Source organism: Heliconius melpomene, chromosome 12, assembly GCF_056956725.1.
Source record: "Heliconius melpomene rosina isolate 202511_hmr_F chromosome 12, ASM5695672v1, whole genome shotgun sequence".
Classification (NCBI taxonomy): Eukaryota; Metazoa; Arthropoda; class Insecta; order Lepidoptera; family Nymphalidae; genus Heliconius; species Heliconius melpomene.
Genome location: NC_140400.1, coordinates 12,890,071 through 12,897,236, shown reverse-complemented (window position 1 = coordinate 12,897,236; position 7,166 = coordinate 12,890,071). Strand labels below are relative to the sequence as shown.

Below are 7,166 nucleotides of genomic sequence, written 5' to 3'. Positions count from 1 at the left end.
TGAATCAGTGCAGTAAATCATGTCAGTGTACATCTTTTGACAGGTCGGGAAAATCAATCTAAATTGGGGTACTGTTTAAATTTAAAATGTATCTACAGCTTGGACCTAGTTAGCCTAATTGCTGCGTACACCAGCTTAGAAACGAGTTAAGTTTTTCGTGCCTCCTCTGTATAATATGAGCCCTGTAGCAAATTAATATTTAATTGATATTTTTTGTTAATAAAAACATATTTTTTTATATCTTCAGGTTGTATCAATCCAAAGCGGAAGGATCTTGGAAACCTAGTGTTAAGACACTTCCAGTAAATTAATTCTTAACAAAAATAAACTAAAAATTCTCCCAAAAATAACCTAAAAAATGTATTTTACTATAAATTCAATATCAATACTCACTCAGTTTAAAAACGATAGACTCACTTTAGAAAACATTTAAAGGAGTTACATAAAAACTGTTAGTTTACGCTACTAGCGTAGTGAAGTAACTTGAATTAAACGTGGCGCTACAACTTAGAATAATCTCTTTAAGTCTTGGTATAGCATATGCAGTATTTACATATTCCCGTATATATGTATGTACCGTGGCGACGACGCTAGTATTAATATTCTTGTCTGTACTGTGGCGACTAAATAAACCAACTGTGGCTCGCTTTGACCAAACATTAGGTTGCAAACTTAGTCTTTACTGATGTACCCACTACATATATTTATTTTTTAGCTATACACATTTAAATTAGTTAGTAGAGTTTATTTTGACTAACTAAATATTAGGGTGCAAAGTTAGACTGCTAGTGTGTTTTTAGTCGTTAGTTTTGTAGTGTTTTTTTTTCGATCATGAAGTTAATGTTGTTAGCCCTATTGGCTTTTACAGCGACACAGGGGGGAGAAGCTTTCTTCTTTCTCTTCTTAAAGGTACTCTGTCCCTGAAGAAATGCAAGCACTATGAGACTGCCTGTGAGGAAGTCGTGTAGTGTGTTTTTGGAAATACACATTTAAATTGCAATAGCAAATTAGTTTTAGTAATAAAATATTATCACCCAATATTTTAATTAACTTCATCACTCTCACAATCACTCTCATACTATTAATACTATTAAAAAATATGTGGCATTTATATCTTTGATATAACGTTGCGTATTTATTCAAGTAATTTAAAATCAAAAAGTCGGATGTTGTCGACATCTGATTGAATCAGCAGTGATTTGTTTGTCAGAGTGAAATTTATTTCACAGGGAAAAAAATCAGAGACGTGACTAAAATGAAAATCTGGAGAAAATTTTGTCTCCTTTATGTAAGCCGCTTACTGAGTATCTCTTTAACTTTTCACTCCGCATGAGTTTTTACTGAAACGAAATCAATAATTTTTGTTAATATTATATTTGTTTTTATCTATAGAATGTTTCTCGTAGACTAAATATTATGAAATTTGTCAGTATAAATACGTTTTTTTCTAAATTTAACTTTTATACAGACGTGTTTTTTAAATTACACACGTTTTTTCAAAATTTAACTTTAAAAATATACATTTATAACAATTATCTTTATTCGCTGAATCGAGTTTTGAAATAATAATAATAATAATAATAATAATAATAGACCTACATACATTAATATACTGCACTGCGCTAACTATAACAGAAGAATTGAACTACAAAATTACAGGACACTCAAGAATTAATAGTAAAAGCAACAAATATAAACCAGCCTGGCAATATAGATTAGAAAAGGATATACAAAAACTGAGAGCAGATATAGGAAAATTAACACAATTCAGCAATAATAATAGATCTAAAAAAAATAATAGAAAGAGTAGAATTTTTACTAAAAACTACAAAGGTACACACAAAACATGAAAAGAATAATAAAAGACCGGAAGAAGTTTTAGATACTTTAAAGCAGAAATTAGCACTTAAGTCACATAGATTAAAGAGGTATAATAAAGCGCAAGAGCGAAAAGCTCAAAATAATACATTTGTCAGAAATGAAAAACAATGCTATAGAAATTTACTTAAACCACAAAATTTGATTCAAGATAAAGTAGAAACACCAACTAAAGAAGAACTAGAAAAATATTGGTCAGGTATTTGGGAAGAGCAAACATATCATAATAATCAAGCAGATTGGATAACAAAGGAAGAACAAAGATGGCGTGACCTAGAAGTTATGGATTACAATAAAATAGTAAAAGAAGATATTAAAGAAATTACAGATAAGTTACATAATTGGAAATCACCAGGAATAGATAAAATTCATAACTTTTGGTTTAAAAAACTTACTTTCCTTCATAGTTCATTAGCTAAGAATATATCAGAAATCATCTCTGGACGACAAAACATACCCGAATTTTTAGCTACCGGAATAACTTATATGCTACCCAAAAACAATTTCTCTACACAACCGTCTCAATATCGGCCAATTACGTGTTTACCTACTTTATATAAAATTATCACTTCACTTATTACACAGAAAATTAATAAACATATAGAGAACAACAACATTATAGCAGAAGAACAAAAAGGCTGTAGGCGGGGCCACATGGGATGTAGGGAACAACTTATCATAGACTCCACCGTAATGAAACATGCCTTATCAAAAAATAAAAATTTGCACTGTACGTACATCGATTATCAGAAAGCATTTGATAGTATTCCACACTCTTGGTTGCTACATATACTAAATATTTACAAAATAAACCCTAAAATAATTAATTTCTTAACAAACATTATGACCCAATGGAAAACTACACTACATTTACATAGTTCGAACTACAATATACACACTAGAGAAATAGCTATTAAAAAAGGAATTTATCAAGGTGATTCCCTGAGCCCATTGTGGTTCTGCCTAGCCTTAAACCCACTTTCTTACCTATTAAAATGTAACCGAGCTGGATATATACTTAAACATGACAATAATGAAACAATAATATCACACTTAATATATATGGATGACATTAAATTATATTCTAAAAACAATAAAGAGATGAAAACACTTATAGATACTACAACAGAATTTAGTGAAGATATACATATGCACTTTGGACTAGACAAATGTAGAACTGTTCATATAGTGAAAGGTAAAATCCGGCCCGGCGATTACGTGATTAATGAAATAGATAAAATTACTGCAATGGAACCCAACGAATTTTATAAATACGTAGGACTTCAGCAACTGAAAGGATTAAACCACACAGCTATCAAAGAAACAATAACGAATGAATATAAAAAGAGAATTAACGCCATTTGTAAAAGTCAACTATCAAGTAAACATCTAATAAAAGCCTTAAATACATACGCAATACCAATTTTAACCTACACATTTGGAATCGTAAAATGGTCAAATAGTAATATCGAACAAATAGAACGCTTAACACGCACTACACTCACTAAACACAACAATCTACATCCTAAATCCGCAATTGAAAGATTAACTATAAAACGAAAACATGGAGGAAGAGGTCTAATAGATATAAAACATTTATGGCAGAAACAATTACATAATTTATCAAATTTTTTTTATACAAAAGCTCAGTCAAGTGACATACATAAATCAATAGTCCAAAATGATTTTAAATATACGCCTTTAAATCTTAATGATTGCCAAAGTACAGAAAATTTAACAAACACAGATCCACAAAAAAAGAAAATAGAAGAATGGATGAAGAAAGTAATGCACGGTAGACACCCTAATGACCTACAACAACCCCATATAGATCTTGAAGCTTCAAACAAGTGGTTACAGACAGGCAGTTTATTCCCGGAAACAGAGGGTTTTATTATTGCAATTCAGGATCAAATAATTAACACCAAAAACTTTAGAAAATATATTATCAAAGACCCCACAGTTACAAGTGATAAATGCCGCAGGTGCCATACACAACCAGAAACCATACAACACATAACAGGAGCCTGCGCAAGCCTCACACAAACGGACTACACTCATCGACATAATCAACTAGTAAATATAATACATCAGATCTTAGCACACAAACACAAACTTATACAAGACACAAATATCCCTTATTATAAATATACCCCCCAATCTGTTCTGGAGAATACCTCCCATAAAATATATTATGATCGCGCAATACTCACTGACAAAACCATACACTTCAATAGACCAGATATAACACTAAAAGATAAAATTAATAAAACTGTTTACCTGATAGACGTCGCAGTTCCTAATACTCACAACATTCAAAAAACAATAGTTGAGAAAATTAATAAATATGCAGATCTTAAAGAAGAAGTCACTCGTATTTGGAAACAAAACAAAGTCTACGTCGTCCCAATTGTTATATCCACCACTGGCGTCGTACCAAAAGCCATTCACCATTATTTAAAGATAATAGACTTAGAAGACAATATAATACACACCCTACAAAAAGCTGCTATTTTAAATACGTGTAGGATGGTGAGGAAGTTCTTGCAGATAGAGGAAAATAATATTAACACACAAAATTGAACACACTGCACTCCATAATTACTTGGCGCATGCCCGTTTTTATGGTTCTTTGCCAGTTAAAAGCTGAGAAATTAAAATAAAAAACATAATAATAATAATAATAATAAGCCCCCTAAAATCCAACCATACGTCCGAATCGAACATCTGATTCTCGTGGGGGGCGGACATGTGAAAATAAATTACTCACACGGCTAACATGGCTCTGGTAACCCTTTTTATGGAGAATATGGAAAATAAAAGATATAATTTGCGGCCGCTACCCGGGGGTCGCCGGGGCGCATCTGGAGCTAACGCTGGATGCCACAGCATGCGAACCGTTGGCGACGGGGGACTGAGCAGGCGGGTTCCCCTCGAAAAAAATGTTACAGCCGAACAATCATCCTCACCACTCACTTCTACTTCCTCTCATTCACCGGTATCAAGCATACCCTCACCATCCTCAACTCGCACCCTATTAAATTCCCCTAATTCATCACCAACATTATCACATTCATCACTGGTTATAAGGTCAGCAGATGTTGTGCAGGAGGCACTTGCCAATTACCCTGCACCCACTGCGGGCTCTATTCGTGCGCGAAAAAAATGGACCGACATAATGAACCGTTATATTTGGCGCACATATCTTATTATAACAAAATGCGAAACCACGTTATTGAATAATTATTTAGAACCCCTACATCAAGAATTTAGTAGTAAATTTCCCGAAATGCAGGTAACTAGACAACGTATAGGAGATCAACGTAGAGCAATAATAAGAAATAAACTACTAGCAGATGATATCTTAGCTCAAATTTTAATTGAAGTAAAAGAACTATTACAAATCGGTGATCAACCACTTACACAAAATAACATTCATTCAACTCAACTTTCACACTCAAACACTAGAATAAAATGGTCAAACGAACTTAATGAAGAAATTGTCAAATGTTACTTTGAAGTCACCCTACTTGAAGTTAATAAGACTTCTTATCGTAAAAACCTGTACAGTTTATTTATATCTAGAAATCCACACCTATCACACCTTACAGAACAAAGAATAGCTGACCAAAGACGACTAATATTTATGAACAAAAGTGTACACAACGATAGAATTATTGAATTAAAAAGAGAAGTAGAAATTAAATTAGCTAACAGTAATTCTTTAACAAAAAATATTACAGAGTCAAATTCTCCTAGCAGTCAAACAAATGAAATAAATGATTCTGCATATGTACAAAGTAATTTACAACCCGTTGAACCACTAGACCAACATTGTATAAATAGACACAATTTAATAGAAAAACATTATGTTGAACAAGAATTTAATAATGCTTTAATTCAATTTAACAATACAAATCCTGAAACCAGACCCTATATACCAAGACAAAAGTCATCGCGTAAATTTTCCCAAATTGTCAGTTTCTTAAATAGTGAAGTACTTCCAAAACATTTAAATAACGAATTAGATTTCAATGCTCTTCATAACATTATATATACCGCTGCCTACACTGCATCTCTGTGTAATGGAACAAAATTCAGTTTTATTGATAATTACCGACCTCGTAACAGCAAGCCATCGTGGGAAAGAAGACTTGAAAGTAGAATAGACAAATATAGATTGCAAATAGGTAGACTTACACAATATATATCAGGAAATAGGAACCGTAAAATATTAAAAACTGTAGAAGAAATAAAAACACAATATAAAATTCATTCACATCACGAAGAACCTAATACAGAATTACCACATTTCTTAGACACACTAAAACAAAAATTAAATGCAACTTCGAACAGACTTAGAAGATATTTGACATGTACAAAACGGAAGCAACAAAATAATACATTCGTTAATAACGAAAAACATTTTTATAGAACTCTATCTAGCACAAACCAAAATACCACAACACAATTACAAGAACATCCAACGGAAAATAATTTGCAACAATACTGGGCCAATATTTGGGAAACTTCAATAGAACACAATGCAGACGCAGAATGGTTAAATAAAATACCTGACGTAGAAATAAATTTAATGAAATTCAAAGATATATCCATAGAAACATTCAATCAAATCATCCAGCGAACACACAATTGGAAGGCACCAGGAACCGATAATATACACAACTACTGGACAAAAAGCTAACATGCACTCATTCACTTCTTCTTAAACACATAAACCAGTTCATACAATCACCTTGCACACTACCTTTATTTATAACAAATGGAATAACGTATATGTTACCGAAAGGCTTAGATCCCACAAACCCAGCTAACTATAGGCCAATAACATGCCTCCAAACGATATATAAAATTATCACTGCGTGTATTACTGACATAATTTATAAGCATATCGATCAAAATAACATATTAGCTGAACAACAGAAAGGCTGTAGGAAAAATAGTCAAGGGTGTAAAGAGCAGCTTACTATAGACGCAATAGTTATGAAACAGGCACATAATAAAAATATTAATACGATGTATATAGACTACAGAAAAGCATTTGATTCAGTTCCACACAGTTGGTTACTATATATTTTAAAAAAGTACAAGACTCACCCCATTCTAATAACATTTTTAAGCTCCGTTATGCTCTCATGGAAAACTAGATTAAAATTGATTAACAATAATGAAACATTGATTACTGATTGGATTAAAATACAACGAGGCATCTTTCAAGGTGATGCGCTGAGTCCATTATGGTTCTGTCTAGCGTTAAACCCTCTCTC

The 7,166-nt window shown here is 32.3% G+C and overlaps 1 pseudogene; it reads left to right on the top strand.

Annotated features, from left to right (window-relative positions):
• Positions 1-939: 939 nt before the first annotated feature.
• On the top strand, positions 940-4,461 carry LOC146533955 (uncharacterized; annotated as a pseudogene).
• The last annotated feature ends 2,705 nt before the right edge of the window (positions 4,462-7,166 follow it).